The sequence below is a fragment of the Schistocerca nitens genome, chromosome 12 (genome assembly GCF_023898315.1).
Source record: "Schistocerca nitens isolate TAMUIC-IGC-003100 chromosome 12, iqSchNite1.1, whole genome shotgun sequence".
NCBI lineage: Eukaryota > Metazoa > Arthropoda > Insecta > Orthoptera > Acrididae > Schistocerca > Schistocerca nitens.
In genome coordinates, this window is record NC_064625.1 from 147,149,768 (window position 1) to 147,167,689 (window position 17,922).

The following is a 17,922-nucleotide window of genomic DNA, read 5'->3' on the forward strand; positions in this document are numbered from 1 at the left end:
GAGCACGCGGTCTCCACTGTGCAGCTCCGTGTCCGGCCCTGTAGAGCACTTGCCAGCAACCGATGCGGCGCTGGCTGTTGGCCTCTGCAGTGGATTGGCGACGCCTCTGTCTGAGGCGACAGCCCACCTCAGCACGCCGCCAGGAGCACGACCTCTGCATTATTAACCGACGCAGGGCCGTAACTCCATCAGCCCTGTGGCCCTCCCCTCCTCCCACTCACTTCTTCCCCCTCCTCCCTCCCCTCCAAAGTCAGCCCCTCCCAGTCTTACGCGGTCCTTCCCTCCCCTCTGGATCCTTTTCTTTTGAAGCCCCTTCTGCCTCTTTCCTCGGCGCCAGCAGTCCTAATTTCATTGGTACTAATCAGGGTGCATTAGCAGACATAATGCCATCGACTGTGAGGAGTCAAAGGGACCACTTCTCTAACTGCGATCCGCCTCTGCTGCTGGGTGGAGAGTTTCCTAAAGTAAACGCCCCCCATCGAAACCGCTAATCTCGCCGTAATGCAAAACATTTCGCTGACTATTTGGTTAGGCCAGCATTACACTACCAAATTTCTTTGTCAAAGATTTGATCAAAGGTATGATCAAATATTCGTTAAAATTATTTGACAAAGATCTTTGACGTGGTGCTAAAAACGTGTATTACACTGTCATCACATTTTTCGTCAAATTTCAAGATGGCTAACAACAACAATTTATTAACCGCAGCAGTTGCATGTACCACAATTGCACTGTGTGCACATGTGGAGAGAAGTGGGGGAAAAAAAAGGAAACGTACCTGGGCGAAGCCGTGTGTTTTATGACGAGACGATAAAAGCATTCAACAAAAACTTGTTATGTGAGCTTGTAGTGGAGGACGTCAAGTCGTACGGATGAGCATACATTTCCGTATGTGCTCAGTGAAGTGTATCTTCGTATCATAAAGCACAATACTCACTTAAGAGCTGCTACATCTGCAGAAGACAGGCTCACTGTAATACTCCGATTCCTTGCTACAGGAGAGAGTTAGGTTAGGTAACATTAGGTTAGGTAGGGGTCCAATCTTTTTTTTAAAAAAAAAAAAAAAAAGTTCAAATGTGTATGAAATCTTATGGGACTTAACTGCTAAGGTCACCAGTCCCTAAGCTTATACACTACTTAACCTAAACTATCCTATCCCATGCCCGAAGGAGGACTCGAACCTCCGCCGGGACCAGCCGCACAGTCCATGACTGCAGCGCCCTAAACCCCTCGGCTAATCCCGCGCGGCTCCAATCTTCTTAACCTTTTTTTTATTCAGGGTGCCTCACGTTGTAAAGCGTCTCATCAGCTTCAAACATCTCTATTAATTTTGTAGCTGACGGTACACACCAATTGTATTTACCAGCCATGTTTATAAACACACTGCAGATGACGGAACGCTGCAGCGATGCTAGCGCTCCACGTGGTAACATGTCACATTGTAGTGAACAGAATACAAGCGACTTTTGTGATCAAATCTACAGCGAGGCCCTAGATTTGATTAAATTTATTTGACGACAGACGAGATTTGACAAAGTGCCCTATTACACCATCAAACTTCTCTGACATAAATATTTGACAAATCAACTTTGCCAAAGAAATTGACAGTGCGATACCGGCCTTACGCAGTTACACTGAATTTTGACATACTGTACCCGCACTAGGCAACGGCCTTGCCGCAGTGGATACACCGGTTCCCGTCAGATCACCGAAGTTAAGCGCTGTCGGGCGTGGCCGGCACTTGGATGGTTGACCGTCCGGGCCGCCATGCGCTGTTGCCATTTTTCGGGGTGCACTCAGCCTCGTGACGCCAACTGAGTAGCGGCTCCGGTCAAAGAAAACCATCATAACGGCCGGGAGAGCGGTGTGCTGACCACACGCCCCTCCTATCCGCATCCTCCTCTGAGGATGACACGGCGGTCGGATGGTCCCGATGGGACAATTGCGGCCTGAAGACGGAGCGGATGCACCTGCACTCTTAGCCACGATTCTACACAGTATTTGAGATCGATAGCAATACGTAAAACTGCATCGACAACACAGGAAAAAAATTATAATTTAATTGTACATGAGACATTTAAGTTTCATCTTGTTCTACGATAATTACGGAAACTGAAGAAACTTACTACGCAGGAATACTGATCATTTATATTTTTAATTTTTTTTGTTCGTTCTATTTGTTCGAGGCGGGCGTCCCACGACGCTTGTTCAAATTCATCGTCGTTCCATTACCTCATTTCTTTATTTCAGAGGACGGCGTAACCTATGACTGAACACGTTGAGCTACTGTGCTGGCTAACATTATACCATCACAGCACTGTGGTCAACATTGCTGCTCAGACTACCCACTACTACAGGGTGTTTCAAAAATGACCGGTATATTTGAAACGGCAATAAAAACTAAACGAGCAGCGATAGAAATACACCGTTTGTTGCAATATGCTTGGGACAACAGTACATTTTCAGGCGGACAAACTTTCGAAATTACAGTAGTTACAATTTTCAACAACAGATGGCGCTGCAAGTGATGTGAAAGATATAGAAGACAACGCAGTCTGTGGGTGCGCCATTCTGTACGTCGTCTTTCTGCTGTAAGCGTGTGCTGTTCACAACGTGCAAGTGTGCTGTAGACAACATGGTTTATTCCTTAGAACAGACCGAGCGAGGTGGCGCAGTGGTTAGACACTGGACTCGCATTCGGGAGGACGACGGTTCAATCCCGCGTCCGGCCATCCTGATTTAGGTTTTCCGTGATTTCCCTAAATCGCTCTAGGCAAATGCCGGGATGCTTCCTTTCAAAGGGCACGGCCGAATTCCTTCCCCGTCCTTCCCTAATCCGATGAGACCGATGACCTCGCTGTCTGGTCTCCTTCCCCAAAACCAACCAACCAACCAATCCTTAGAACAGAGGATTTTTCTGGTGTTGGAACTCCACCGCCTAGAACACAGTGTTGTTGCAACAAGACGAAGTTTTCAACGGAGGTTTAATGTAACCAAAGGACCGGAAAGCGATACAATAAAGGATGTGTTTGAAAAATTTCAACGGACTGGGAACGTGACGGATGAACGTGCTGGAAAGGTAGGGCGACCGCGTACGGCAACCACAGAGGGCAACGCGCAGCTAGTGCAGCAGGTGATTCAACAGCGGCCTCGGGTTTCCGTTCGCCGTGTTGCAGCTGCGGTCCAAATGACGCCAACGTCCACGTATCGTCTCATGCGCCAGAGTTTACACCTCTATCCATACAAAATTCAAACGCGGCAACCCCTCAGCGCCGCTACCATTACTGCACGAGAGACATTCGCTAACGATATAGTGGAGGAGGAGGAGGAGATTAGTGTTTAACGTCCCGTCGACAACGAGGTCATTAGAGACGGAGCGCAAGCTCGGGTGAGGGAAGGATGGGGAAGGAAATCGGCCGTGCCCTTTCAAAGGAACCATTCCGGCATTTGCCTGAAGCGATTTAGGGAAATGACGGAAAACCTAAATCAGGATGGCCGGAGACGGGATTGAACCGCCGTCCTCCCGAATGCGAGTCCAGTGTGCTAACCACTGCGCCACCTCGCTCGGTAACGATATAGTGCACAGGATTGATGACGGCGATATGCATGTGGGCAGCATTTGGTTTACTGACGAAGCTTATTTTTACCTGGACGGCTTGGTCAATAAACAGAACTGGCGGATATGGGGAACCGAAAAGCCCATGTTGCAGTCCCATCGTCCCTGCATCCTCAAAAAGTACTGGTCTGGGCCGCCATTTCTTCCAAAGGAATCATTGGCCCATTTTTCAGATCCGAAACGATTACTGCATCACGCTATCTGGACATTCTTCATGAATTTGTGGCGGTACAAACTGCCTTAGACGACAGTGCGAACACCTCGTGGTTTATGCAAGATGATGCCCGGCCGCATCGCGCGGCCGACGTCGTTAATTTCCTGAATGAATATTTCGATGATCGTGTGATTGCTTTGGGCTATCCGAAACATACAGGAGGCGGCGTGGATTGGCCTCCCTATTCGCCAGACATGAACCCCTGTGACTTCTTTCTGTGGGGACACTTGAAATACCAGGTGTACCGCCAGAATCCAGAAACAATCTAACAGCTGCATGTGAAGCCATTCCGCCAGACACGTTGTCAAAGGTTTCGGGTAATTTCATTCAGAGACTACGCCATATTATTGCTACGCATGGTGGATATGTGAAAAATATCGTTCTATAGATTTTACCAGACCGCAGCGCCATCTGTTGTTGAAAATTGTAACTACTGTAGTTTCGAAAGTTTGTCTGCCTGAAAATGTACTGTTGTCCCAAGCATATTGCAACAAACGGTGTATTTCTATCGCTGCTCGTTTAGTTTTTATTGCCGTTTCAAATATACCGGTCATTTTTGAAACACCCTGTAGTAACAAATTTAGGGGGAAAATAACGTAAACGTAAGTTGTGTCGGGAAGGGCTCTTCACTTGAGTAGACTGTGTAGGATTACAGGCCGCGGTGCTGCGGGGGTGAAATGGTCAGCATTCCTGCCTCGTAAGCAGGGTTCGAGTCCCTACTGTGCCACAAATTGTAATTCGGCTTTCATCATTACGAGAGAAAATTGTTAGTACCGATTAGACGTGCTTCCCTCTGCCATTCATAGGGAGTATCGATCCTGACAGAACGAAGCCCTTTCTCCTACACAAAAAACATTTCCAACAGCCTGAAGTACTCACTGCCATACACAAAACGCATCGATACTGAAACACGAGACAACCTTCGTCACATAGAAAGGATCGCTACAGACAACACAAAGTATCCTTCACCAAACATAAAGAGTACCGATGGCGACAGCGTGAAGTAGCTCAACAGTATAAAAAATGTTATCGAATCTGACAGCACGAAGTATCCTTTGCCGTACGGAAAAAGTATCGATGCGTAACAGCACGAATTACGGTATCCCCCGTCATAGAAACAAAGTACGAACGGTTATTGACGAAGTACCGTCCATTATATACAAAAATTATCGATATCTGGTGTGTGTGTGTGTGTGTGTGTGTGTCTGTGTGTGTGTGTGTGGAGGCAGTCATACATAAAAGGTATCGATACTGACGGCATAAGCTACGCTCTACCATACTAAAATGTAGCGATACTGACATCTCGACGTTCATTCGCTTCCTAAGGACAGCCTCGCACTATCGCGTCCAGTTTCACGACTTTGTCTACACTCACTCATCGCTGTCGGACTGAATGCGGTGTTGGGTGTGCCTTCGTCGTTGGCACCGTTTTCGGCATCGGCTTCCGGAAAATTACTCAGTATTTACACCCGAGCTCTTCGCCCTGTATCAGGCCATACAGTACATCCGGCGACGCAGGTGAGCCGTGGTAAAAGTTGCCGTTTTGAAGAGCGCGCTGCCGCGCGTAGTGTGAAGCAGTCGCCCTCCGTTTCCGGCGGTGGCGCTGCTGTGACAATCGCAGCTTTGGTGTCTCCCTCTGGTGGAAAGGGGGAATTGTAGCCTGTTCACGTGCCTTTAAGAGGCGCTATGAGATCACCAGTGAGTCAATGGGTCAGTCACCAGCTTGCTCGTCCGTCTATCGTTAATAGCTGCCTCTGTCATGTTTGTCGGATTCCGTGTTAACGAATTTATTGGTTGAAGTATAATGGCCGAATTCCTGAAATTTGTTTTTATCTTGCCTATCATCTTGAGAGGCGGTATATGTGTAAGGTAGAGCATGTTTGTCCAACCTTGTATATTTATGTAAGACTGCTTTTCATGGGTTTTTATTTAAATGGTCATTTTAGTATATAAAGTTGCCACCCTTCCACCGTAAGACCATTTTTCTTTAAATCAAGTTGCACCTTCGGTTGTCGTTGTTGTTGTTGTGGTCTTCAGTCCTGAGACTGGTTTGATGCAGCTCCCCATGCTACTCTATCCTGTGCAAGCTTCTTCATCTCCCAGAACTTACTGCAACCTACATCCTTCTGAATCTTGCTAGTGTATTCATCTCGTGGTCTCCCTCTACGATTTTTACCCTCCACGCTGCCCTCCAATACTAAATCGGTGATCCCTCCATGTCTCACAACATGTCCTACCAACCGATCCCTTCTTCTAGTCAAGTTGTGCCACAAGCTCCTCTTCTCCCCAATTCTATTCAATACCTCCTCATTAGTTATGTGATCAACCCATCCGAACTTCAACATTCTTCTGTAGCACCAAATTTCGAAAGCTTCTATTCTCTTCTTGTCTAAACTATTTATCGTCCACGTTTCACTTCCATACATGGCTACACTCCATACGAATACTTTGAGAAACGACTTCCTGACACTTAAATCAATACTCGATGTTTACAAATTTCTCTTCTTAAGAAATGGGCAAAGTTAATATTTTAATTGTTAGTGTTTTTTATGATTTCCATCCCTCCTACGAGGTGCATTGTTTATGTGCTTGTGTCAGTTGTTAAAATGTTTAGTTTAAAGTAATCTGGTGTGTTGCAGATTTGCACCAGTGTAGTCTTTCAGAGATGGTTGTGAGCGGTCGTGACTACGGCCGTGTCGAAAGGGAGCGGCAAGGTTCTCAGCCCGAAAGCTCATAGACTCAAAAATTTTTTTCTTTCTGCCTCTGAATAAATTGTAACCTAGTATTTAGAGGGTGCTTTCTGATTATAATTTTAAATATGTTTCTAATTTAAAAAAAAGGATTTTAGGAATAAAATTTCCATTTGTTGAAAGAAATTTGATTTGTTTTCATCAGTTACCCACTGGCAACTACTTCCACGCTCACATAGTGTGATTAAATCTGTTGATGTTCTTGATAAATCGCTAGTAAATAAAATAAATTCTTTAGTATATTTTTTAAAATAAGTCCCGGTTCAACATCCTTTTCAATTCCATCATCTGCTCAGACTCTCTCAGTGCCCTCCAAAGCTTCTGTCTGCTATACACCTCCATCCCTTAGCGCAACAGGTCCTGGAAAGCTGCCACTTGCTCACTCTTGATGGAGCCACTGTGATGTTCATGGGGGTTTCTGGCCATGTCGATCTGACAGAAAACGAGACCGCCGACGCTGCTGCCAAGGCTGCAGTCCTCGTAGCTCATCCCGCGCGCTCTTGCATTCCCTCCGATTATCTCTGTGTTGCCGTCTGTCAGCAGGTGGTGTCACCTTGACACTACCTCTGGTCATCCCTCCATGAGAACAAGCTCCGGGGAATTAAACCTCTCCCACCGCGAAGAGGTCATTTTAATTAGGTTGCGTATTGGGCACTGCCTTTTTAGCCATCGACATTTCTGAAGTGGCGCTCCCCTACCGCTTTGTACTCACTGCGCTCAACCTTTGACGGTCCGACTTTTCCTGACGGAATGCCCTTTCTTAAGCTCTTACGGTGTAGTTTGTGTTTACCGTCCGAGTTATCGGCCGCTCTACCCAACAAAGGGCAGGCTACCGACCGTACTTTTTATCCGTCGCAGCAAAATGGCGAAGGCCATTTAATTTTTAGTTCTGGATGTCCGTTTCTCTATGACGCCTCTATGACTTCTCTATGGCACACACAAAACTATCGATATCAACAGCACATCGAACCACCTAGCCGGCCGGGGTGGCCGAGCGGTTCTGGGCGCTGCAGAGTGGAACGGCGCGACAGCTAAGGTCGCAGGTTCGAATCCTGCCTAGGGCATGGATGTGTGTGATATCCTTAGGTTAGTTAGGTTTAAGTAGTTCTAAGTTCTAGGGGACTGATGACCAGATGTTAAGTCCCATAGTGCTCAGAGCCATTTGAACCATTCGTGCCACCTGCCACGTCCAAAACTTTCCGATTTCGACAACGTGTAATACCATCTGCCTTACTCAAAAGCCGTTCACACTGACAGCACTAAATAAGTTGGTTGGTTGGTTGTTTCGGGGAAGGAGACCAGACAGCGAGGTCATCGGTCTCATCGGATTAGGGAAGAAAGTCGGCCGTGCCCTTCGAAAGGAACCATCCCGGCATTTGCCTGGAGCGATTTAGGGAAATCACGGAAAACCTAAATCAGGATGGCCGGAGACGGGATTGAACACAAGTAACTAGCCTCTACCATACATAAGAGGTATGGTACTAACTGCAACGGATGAACATCCGTACACCAAAAGTATGGATTCCAACAGCACATCTGCCACATACAAGAGGCATCAGTATTGACAGCGCGAAGTATCCTTTGGCATCTACAAAAAGTATCGAAACTGACAGCGTAAGGTGCCCTCTGGCACACGCAAAGAACATCAGCACCAAGAGGATGGACTCAGTCACACCACTCGCCATTAAAACTGCTACACCAAGAAGAAATGCAGATGATTAACGGGTATTCATTGCACAAATATATTATACTACAACTCACATGTAATTACATTTTCACGCAATTTGGCTGCATATATCCTGAGAAATCAATACCCAGAGCAACCACCTCTGGCCTTAATAACGACCTTGATACGCCTGGGCATTGAGTCAAAAAGAGCTTGGATGGCGCGTACAGGTACAGCTGCCCATGCAGCTTCAACACGATACCACAGTTCATCAACAGTAGTGACTGGCGTGTTGTGACGAGCCAGTTGCTCGGCTACCATTGACCAGACGTTTTCAATTGGTGAGAGATCTGAAGAATGTGCTGGCCAGGGCAGCAGTCGAACATTTTCTGTATCCAGAAAGGCCCGTACAGGGCCTGCAACATGCGGTCGTGCATTATCCTGCTGAAATGTAGGGTTTCGCAGGGATCGAGTGAAGGGATCGTGTCGTAACACATCCGAAATGTAACGTCCACTCTTCGAAGTGCCGTCAATGCGAACAAGAGGTGACCGAGACGTGTAACCAATGGCACCCCATACCATCACGCAGGGTGATACGCCAGTATGGAGATGACGAATACACGCTTCCAATGTCCGTTCACCGCGATGTCGTCAAACACGGGTGCGACCATCATGATGCTGTAAACAGAACCTGGATTCATCAGAAAAAATGACCGTTTGCCATTCGTGCACACAGGTTCGTTGTCGAATACACCATCGCAGGCGCTCCTGTCTGTGGTGCAGCGTTAAGTGTAACCGCAGCCATGGTCTCCCAGCTGATAGTCTACGCTACAACAAACGTTGCCGAACTGTTCGTGCAGATGGCTGTTGTCTTACAAACGTTCCCTTCTGTTGACTCAGGGATCGAGACTTGGTTGCACGATCCGTTACAGCCTTGCGGATAATATGCCTGTCATCTCGACTGCTAGTGATACGAGGCCGTTGGGATCCAGCACGGCGTTCCGTATTACCCTCCTGAACCCGCCGATTCCATATTCTGCTAACAGTCATTGGATCTCGACCAACGCGAGCAGAAATGTCGCGATACGATAAACCGCAATCGCGATAGGCTACAATCCGACCTTTATCAAAGTCGGAAACGTGATGGTACGCATTTCTCCTCCTTACACGAGGCATCACAACAACGTTTCACCAGGCACCGCCGGTCAACTGCTGTTTGTGTATGAGAAATCGGGTGGAAACTTGGTTCATGTCAGCACGTTGTAGGTGTCGCCACCGGCGCCAACCTTGTGTGAATGCTCTGAAAAGGTAATCTTTTACATATCACAGCATCTGTAGCACGTCATCTTCGTGGTGTAGCAATTTTAATGGCCAGTAGTGTACCACTTCACTATCCCATACGTAACTCAAGTCAGAGACATGAGAAGCGCAGGCCGCTTCATTTCTGCTGCTGCTTTCGCAGTAAAGTTGCTCTTTCACTGACGACTTTACAGTGCAATAATGAATGCAACAATGCAACAATCCAGACCGAATACCGACACGTAGCAAACATTGCTTATGCTTAAATTCATGCCAGTTATATACGTTAATTCTTGTAGTTCAGGATAATGTAAAAACTTTCCATGACAATTCTGTTGTATACTGCATCAAATAGTAACAGCACTTTAGTTAATATTTCATTTTTTTGGTCAGGATATGTTTTTCATTATCAACTTGTCCACTGCCACCGACTTAACAAATATTGTATGCTTTTGAATGGTAATATGTATGTTGTATTAATATTGAAACTTCCTGGCAGATTAAAACTGCGTGCCGGACCGAGACTCGAACTCGGGACCTTTGGCTTTTGCAGGCAACTGTTCTACCAACTAAGCTACCCAAGCACGACTCACGCCCCGTCCTCACAGTTTCATATCAGCGCACACACTGCTAGAGAGTGAAAATCTCATTCTGGAAACACCCCCCAGGCTGTGGCTAAGCCATGTCTCCGCAATATTCTTTCTTTCAGGAGTGCTAGTTCTGCAAGATTCGCAGGAGAGCTTCTGTAAAGTTTGGAAGGTAGGAGACGAGGAGATACTGGCAGAAGTAAAGCTGTGAGGACGGGGCGTGAGTCGTGTGTGGGTAGCTCAGCTGCTAGAGCACTTGCCCGCGAAAGGCAAAGGTCCCGAGTTGGAGTCTCAGTCCGGCACACAGTTTTAATCTGCCAGGAAGTTTCATATGAGCGCACGCTCTGCTTTAGAGTGAAAATCTCATTCTGTATTGATATTGTTTGTACTGCTATCTGATGTTAGTATTGACAAACCTTCTTATACACAGAAGCGCCAAAAAAAGTGGGGTAGGCATGCGTATACAAATACAGAGATATGCGAACAGGCAGAATACGGCGCTGCGGTGACCAACGCCTATATAAAAAACCCGTCTCTGGCGTAGTTGTTAGAACGGTTACTGCTGCTACAATGGCGGGTTATCAAATGTGAAGTGAGTTTGAATGTGGCGTTATAGTCAGCGCACGAGCGATGGGACACAGTATCTCCGAGGTAGCGACGAAGTGGGGATTTTTCCGCACGACCATTTCACTGGTGTACCGTGAATATTAGGAATCCGGTAAAACGTCAAATATCCGACATCGCTGCGGCCGGAAATAGATCTTGCGACAACGGGACAAACGACTACTGAAGAGAATCGTTCAACGTGACTGAAATGCACCCTTTCGCACATTACTGCCGATTTCAATTCTGAGCCATCAACGAAACATCATCGATATGGGCTTTCGGAGCCGATGGCCCACAAGTGTATTCTTGGTGACAGCACGACACAATGCTTTACGCCTCGCCTGGGCCCGTCGACACCGACATTGGACTGTCGATGATTGTTGCCTGCTCGGACGAGTCTCGTTTCATATTGTGTCGAGTCGATGGACGTTTACGGGTATGGAGACAACCTCATGAATCCAAGGACCCTGCATGTCACCGGGGGACTGTTCAAGCACGTGTGGTCTCTACAATGGTGTGGGGCGTGTGCAGTTGGAGTGATACGGGACCCTTGATACGTCTAAAGACGACTCTGACAGATGACACGTATGTAAACATCCTGTCTGATCACCTGCATCCATTCATATCCATCGTGTATTCCGACGGACTGGGGCAATTCCAGCAGGGCAATGCAACACCCCATACGTTCAGAATTGCTACAGAGTGGCTCCAAGAACACTCTTCTGACTAAACGCTTGCTCTGGCCACCAAACTCCCCAGACATGAACATTATTCTGCATATATGGGATGCCTTGCAACGCACTGTTCAAAAGATATCTCCAACCCCCCCCCCGCCCTCCCCCCCCCCCGTTCTCTTACGGATTTATGGGCAGCCCCGCAGCATCCGTGGTGTCAATTCCCTCCAGCACTACTTCAGACATCAGTCGACACCATGCCACGCCGTGTTGCGGCACCTCTGCGCACTCGAGGGGGTCCTACACGATATTAGGCATATGCAGTTTCTTTGGCTCTTCCGTGTATTTGTCATCCTGATGAAATAACCGGGACGAACACTGAAAAACGGTCGCAATGTTGAAATAAATAAGTGTGATCTGTCATTGCATAGAATTCTCGCAGGCGTTTTAGATGACATAACCTATATTACCGTACGACTTGGCCTGGTTACTGTATTGCAGAATTGCAAATCACAGTTATAGAGACAACCAAATTGCAGTATAAGTGGAAGTTAAGTCGAGGAGCAATATCAGGTAGATGTTAACAAATCTGTTTGCTTTTCTCTTTACATCCTTCTATCCTACACGGATTTTTGTCGGATAGGCTTAATAAATTCGATAGTCGGTATTCCAGTTTAGCTTCTGCTTTTAATTTTCTGATGGTACGTGTGATTTATCATTTATATAGGTTCTATTTTTGTGAATTTGTTCAAAAATGTTACCGACGAGTTTCCTTACCTGTCACATTTTCTTATGTTTATCGTATTTATTGACTATCCGTAACTACGAAGTACGTTTGGTACGACAAATTAAAAATTTGTCTCGCGAAGTTGGCTATTTACATGCTATTTTGTGAGTTTACATCTCCACTATCAACCCGCTTGGACGGCGAAATAGTTATAACCTTTGCAAAAACATTACGGATTAGCTGACGCAAAATCTGCACGGGTCACGCTAGTACTCAAGAAAGGAAGCAGGAATAACCCGACGTCCATTAGCTACAGGTTTTTCAAACATATACTGCGCTCGAATATTATGAATTGGCTTGAAGAAAACGATCGATTGACACATAGTCAGCACGGATTCAGAAAATCTCGTTCTTGTGAAACAAAACTAGCTCTTTATTCCCACGAAGTAACGAGTAATATCGACAGGTGATCTTAAATTCATTCCGTATTTTTACATTTCCAAAAGGCTTTCGAAACCGTTCCCAACAAGCGGCTTAGCGGAGTAGCACCTGTCGTACGACTGAATTCGTGATTTGCTGTTGGAAAGATCACATTTCGTAGTAGAAAGAGAGAAGTGATTTCTGGAGTTCCCAAAGTTAGTGTTACAGGCCCTCTGCTGTTCCTTATCTATATAAACGATTTAGGACACAATTTGACCAGCCGTCGTAGGTTATTTTCAGATGATGCTGTCGTTTATCGGGTAATAAAGACATCAGAATTTGAAAACAAATTAGAAAAGATATCTGTATGGTGCGAAAATTGGAAATTAAGCCAAACAATAAAAAGTGTAAGGTCATCCCCGTGAGTGCTAAAAGAAATCTGTTAAAATTCGGTTATACGATAAATCGCAAAAATTTGAAGCTATCAGTTCAGTTTAATCGCTAGGAATCATAATTATGGACAACTTAAATTGGAGCTATCAGATAGACAGTGTTGTGGAGGAACTTTGCTAAAGACTGTGTTTTATTCGCAGAACACTTAGAAGATACTACAGGTCTAAGAGACTGCCCACAGTACATTTGTCTGCCCTCTTCTGGAGCACTGCTGTGCGGTGCGGGTTCTTTACAAGACAAAACTGATGGAGAAAGTTCAAAAACACGCAGTTCCTTTTTTATTATGGTGCAATAGGAGAGAAATTGTCACGGATATGGTAAGCGAGTTGGGGTGGCAGTCGTTAAAACAAAGACTTTTTAGTTTCGGCGAGATCTTTTCAGAAAATTTCAGTCTCCAAAGTTCTCCTCCGAATATGAAAATATTTTGTTAACACTCACCCAAAGAGTGAGAAATAATCATTGTAATAAAATAAGACAAATCAGAAGTGGCAGAGAAAGATGTAAGTGTTCGTTATCCCGCGCGCTGTTACACAGTGGAACGGTAGAAAACAGCGTGAAAGTAGTTTCTTGAACCCTCTGCCAGGCACTTACGTGTGAACTGCAGAGCAGTCATGTAGAAGGTAGTGAAACGCCAGGAAGGTGAGGTGGAAATGAAGTGAAACTTCAAGGTTTGAGTCAGTCTGCGGTGTTATTTCAGTGACTGCAAAATCAAGTCAAATACACAAAGAATACCGAACAAGACGGCGCAGCGGTTAGCACACTGGGCTCGCATTCGGGAGGACGACGGTTCAAACCGCGTGCGGCCATCCTGATTTTCCTTGATTTTCCTAAATCACTTCAGGAAAATGCCGGGATGGTTCCTTTTGAATGGGCGCAGCCGTCTTCCTTCCCCATCCTTCCCTAATCTAATAGGACTGATGATCTCGCTGTTTGCTTGCTCCCCCCCCCCCCCCCCCGCACCACCACCCCAAAAAAAAAAATCAACCAACACAAAGAACTTGACAGTATGACCGCTCTTATCAGTTCTACGCGGCATGTTGTGGTCTGCATTAGCGCACTGATTCGACTGCTAAGGGTGTGATAAAACATTTGTAGAGACTCCAACACTTGTTCTCGGCTGCCGAAGGTCACGATGTTGTTGGTGCACATTACGGCGATCCTTGACGTGGTCCGTCTTAACCTTGATGACGAGTATGCCTACCGTCACATTCCCATACAGTAACATCTGGCCACTGTCACATCGAAATGTGTCACAAATGTGGATATTGCACGATTCGACTAGCACGTGAAATGGACGCCCACAATGACGCTCCTTTGTCAGGTGCTGACAAGGCTGCCTCACCGAAGTACGCGACATCACCGCATGCCGCGTTCTTCACTGTGGTCACTCAACATTTGACTCTGTTCACGCCCTTACATACCCTACCAGGTCTAGTAACAATACTAATGGTGTCTTCAGTTGAAACTTCCGGGCTGAGAGCCCGCATCTCGTGGTCGTGCGGTAGCGTTCTCGCTTCCCACGCCCGGGTTCCCGGGTTCGATTCCCGGCGGGGTCAGGGATTTTCTCTGCCTCGTGATGGCTGGGTGTTGTGTGCTGTCCTTAGGTTAGTTAGGTTTAAGTAGTTCTAAGTTCTAGGGGACTTATGACCACAGCAGTTGAGTCCCATAGTGCTCAGAGCCATTTGAACCATTTGAACCGGGCTGAGAGGCCGTGGTCGATGTATAAAATTTCCACGTAACGTTTCGTCTCCATCTGCGGGAGACATTTTCTGGGGTCCGGACGACCTCAGAAGATATCTCCTGCAGTTGAAGATGAAACGTTACGTGGAAATTTTATACATCGACCACGGCCTCTCAGCCCGGAAGTTTCAACTGAAGACAACACCGGCCGTGAAAGCGTACATTGTACGATTAACACTAAAGGTGGCCATACTACCTGTCGCAGAGAATTATGAGTTACACATCCACCGATGGTATGCACCTACACGAGGTTACACAGACCTCTGAGCATGTCTTCCGGTGTTTTCCTTGCTGCTTCTTCTGTCAGGGTATAGATTACTATGAATGGGATGGCAGTGATCCAGTAATTAATTAAATAATCTGTTGACCATTTGTTCCAAAGCAAGCTTTTTGGGCGGCTTTCGAATGCTATAACGTGCGCTGTCCGGTAGGCAGTAAACACGAAAATAAAAACTTGTGTTTTTTCCTTTTTTGGAAATGGCCTACCGACGGACGCATTTAGCACGGTACCAGACATATGTTCCATTACGCAATGACAGTGGCTTCAAACCTTCGATTTCAAGATCTACGAGAAATCTCAACTATATATCAAAATGAAATATTAAGAGAAAACCAGATGGAGAAGAAAAATTAAACGGAACGAACATCGACGATCTTCGATTCCCCCACTGCAAATAACTTCGCAGTTTGTTTACTTGCCGCATACTCGCAGTTGTGTTTTGGGCAGCGTAAAATATACACTAAACTTAACGATAATGCTGTTCTTTGGGTCTGTCGTGACAATCCCGTCTCTGGATTGGTACGGCATTCTCACTGCTTATAGTTAACAAAATAGGAGAAGTGGGTTCCATTATTTAAGTTTCAATTGTCTATGAGCTCTATTCATATGGATTAGTACTACGGCATTCTCACTGCGTACAGTGAACAAAACAGTGAAGTGGAAAAATGTGTTTCTTTATTTGAGTTTTAGTTATCTACGGGCTCTTTTAAGATGGATTAGTATGGCAACGTTTCTAAGTGGATGCAGATGTGGTTTGATTGCCTGTCTGTTCTTCCTTCAAGTTGATTTAGTACGGCATCCACGCTGCACATAGTAAATGAAATAAAAGTGGACTCATCTGATATGAGTTTAATTATGGTTCTGTTCTTCCTTCACGGTGTCGGCCTTGCCTTTGCCGACGTACGTTCCTCTATCTTATCGGATTGTAAATTCTGTTTCTTCTTAGGTACAGCTAGTATTATCAGCTACCTATCGTGCACAGCTATTTCCCTATTAACAGCGTAAATTCATAACAAACAGATTCATTTCTGATCACGCCTCTTTCGCTATGCTCCTCCTTCCCCATGTTTTTCTCCATCTATCCAATTCGGACTACAATCCAACACGGTCTGTTGCATACTGGGGCCAGTCGATCTACAATGTTCATTCAAAACGTTTATTCTCTACAGATAGGTCTGAAGAAGGGTATCGGAGAGGGTCGAAGGACAACTCGCTTTGTATTATCGCGGAGAGAGAGCCACGAATATGATACGCTAGTTGGGATCGCAATCATTCAAGCAAAGGCGCGTTTCGTTGTGGCGAGATCGTTTCACGAAATCATCTTCAGTTTTATCCTTTTAATGCGAAAATATTTTGTTGACGGCTACCTGCAAAGGGAGGAATGACCATCGTGATAAAACAGGAGGAATCTGAGCTTGCACGGAAAGATTTAAGTATTAGTTTTTTCCTGCGCGCTCTTCGGAAGTGGAACAGGAGAGAAATAGTGTGAAGATGGGTCGATGAACCCTCTGCCAAACACTTAAGTGTGAACTGAATAGTAGTCATGTAGGTGTAGATACTGTTACCGAGCTTTCTAACCACTGCAGGCCCGCCATCACGTGGGTATCACATATAGATCTTCGCTCGGATTGCGGCATTTGGATAGATTCTACCGACTTAGGTGCATAAGTGTAAAGATGGTGTTATGATTTCTACAACTGCATCAACTTGAATCTTTTATAAATCACTGTAATATTCGTGGTGCTGCGTGTTATGTGAGCACATTAACGATTCTCATTTTGCCTTCGCCATACCTACAGGACCGATATAAAGGTGAGGGGGAGGGGCGGGGGGGGGGGGCGACGGTTGCTGTATTTCTACTTCTTGAAAATTTTATATATAGACTTTGGTGGTGTAATTTGTGTGTCTAAATGGTTCAAATGGCTCTGAGAACTATGGGACTTAACTGCTGAGGTCAAGAGTCCGCTAGAACTTAGTACTACTTAAACCACAACATGCAGCGTCAAACTAATAAGAGCGGTCGTACAGTCAAGTTCTTTGTGTTGGTTCATTTGGGGGAGGGAAGAAAACAGCGAGGTCATTGGTCCCATCGGATTAGGGAAGGATGGGGAATGAAGACATCCATGCCCGAGGCAGGATTCGAACCTGCGACCGCAGCGGTCGGGCGGTTCCAGACTGTAGCGCCTAGAACCGCGCGGCCACCCCGGCAGGCAGTTTGTGTGTCTCTTGAAGAATCTGATAAGTTAGCATTCTGCTAGGTTGGCATTCAGAACATTACCCGGTCGTCTTGGAATGGATTAACACAGGATCTGTGTGGTTTTCAAGACAATCTTAAACCATTCTTCCTGCAAAACAGTGGCAACTTCAGGTAACGATGATGCAGGTGGATCGAGATCATCCACCCTTCCTTCCAAAACAGACCACAAAGTCATCTGGAGATCTGGTGACAGTGGAGGCAGGGGCAAGATTCAGCAGTTCAGTCGTACTCACAAAAACAGACGATGCGAGCTGCGCAGACAGCGGCCCTGTGTTCTCCGAATACAGCATCACCATTGGCGTGCAAAGATTGTACCGTGGGATGGATCTGGTCACGTAATACTGGGTAGGAATGCGATCTTGCAGAACAACACTGGTAACCATGGAATACCACGGTATGGCTGCCCAAATCACCGAACCCGGTCGTCGTATGTTACTCTTAGGACGTAAACTTCGGCCGGAAATTGGAAACTGTTTGAAACAACATTCATCCAATCAAATGAAATACTTCTATTGCTCTACAGTCTAGGTTTTATGGTTTCGGCACAACGTTTTCCTGTCACGAACGTTTACATCATTGATGAGTGATTTTGAAACTGCAACTCGCCCTGCAGTTCCCTGCCTGCAGCGACAT

General features: G+C 46.1%; 1 pseudogene; it reads left to right on the forward strand.

Moving 5' to 3' along the window:
• The first annotated feature begins 1,663 nt into the window (after positions 1 to 1,663).
• Positions 1,664 to 1,781, forward strand: LOC126215544 (5S ribosomal RNA; annotated as a pseudogene).
• Positions 1,782 to 17,922: the final 16,141 nt, after the last annotated feature.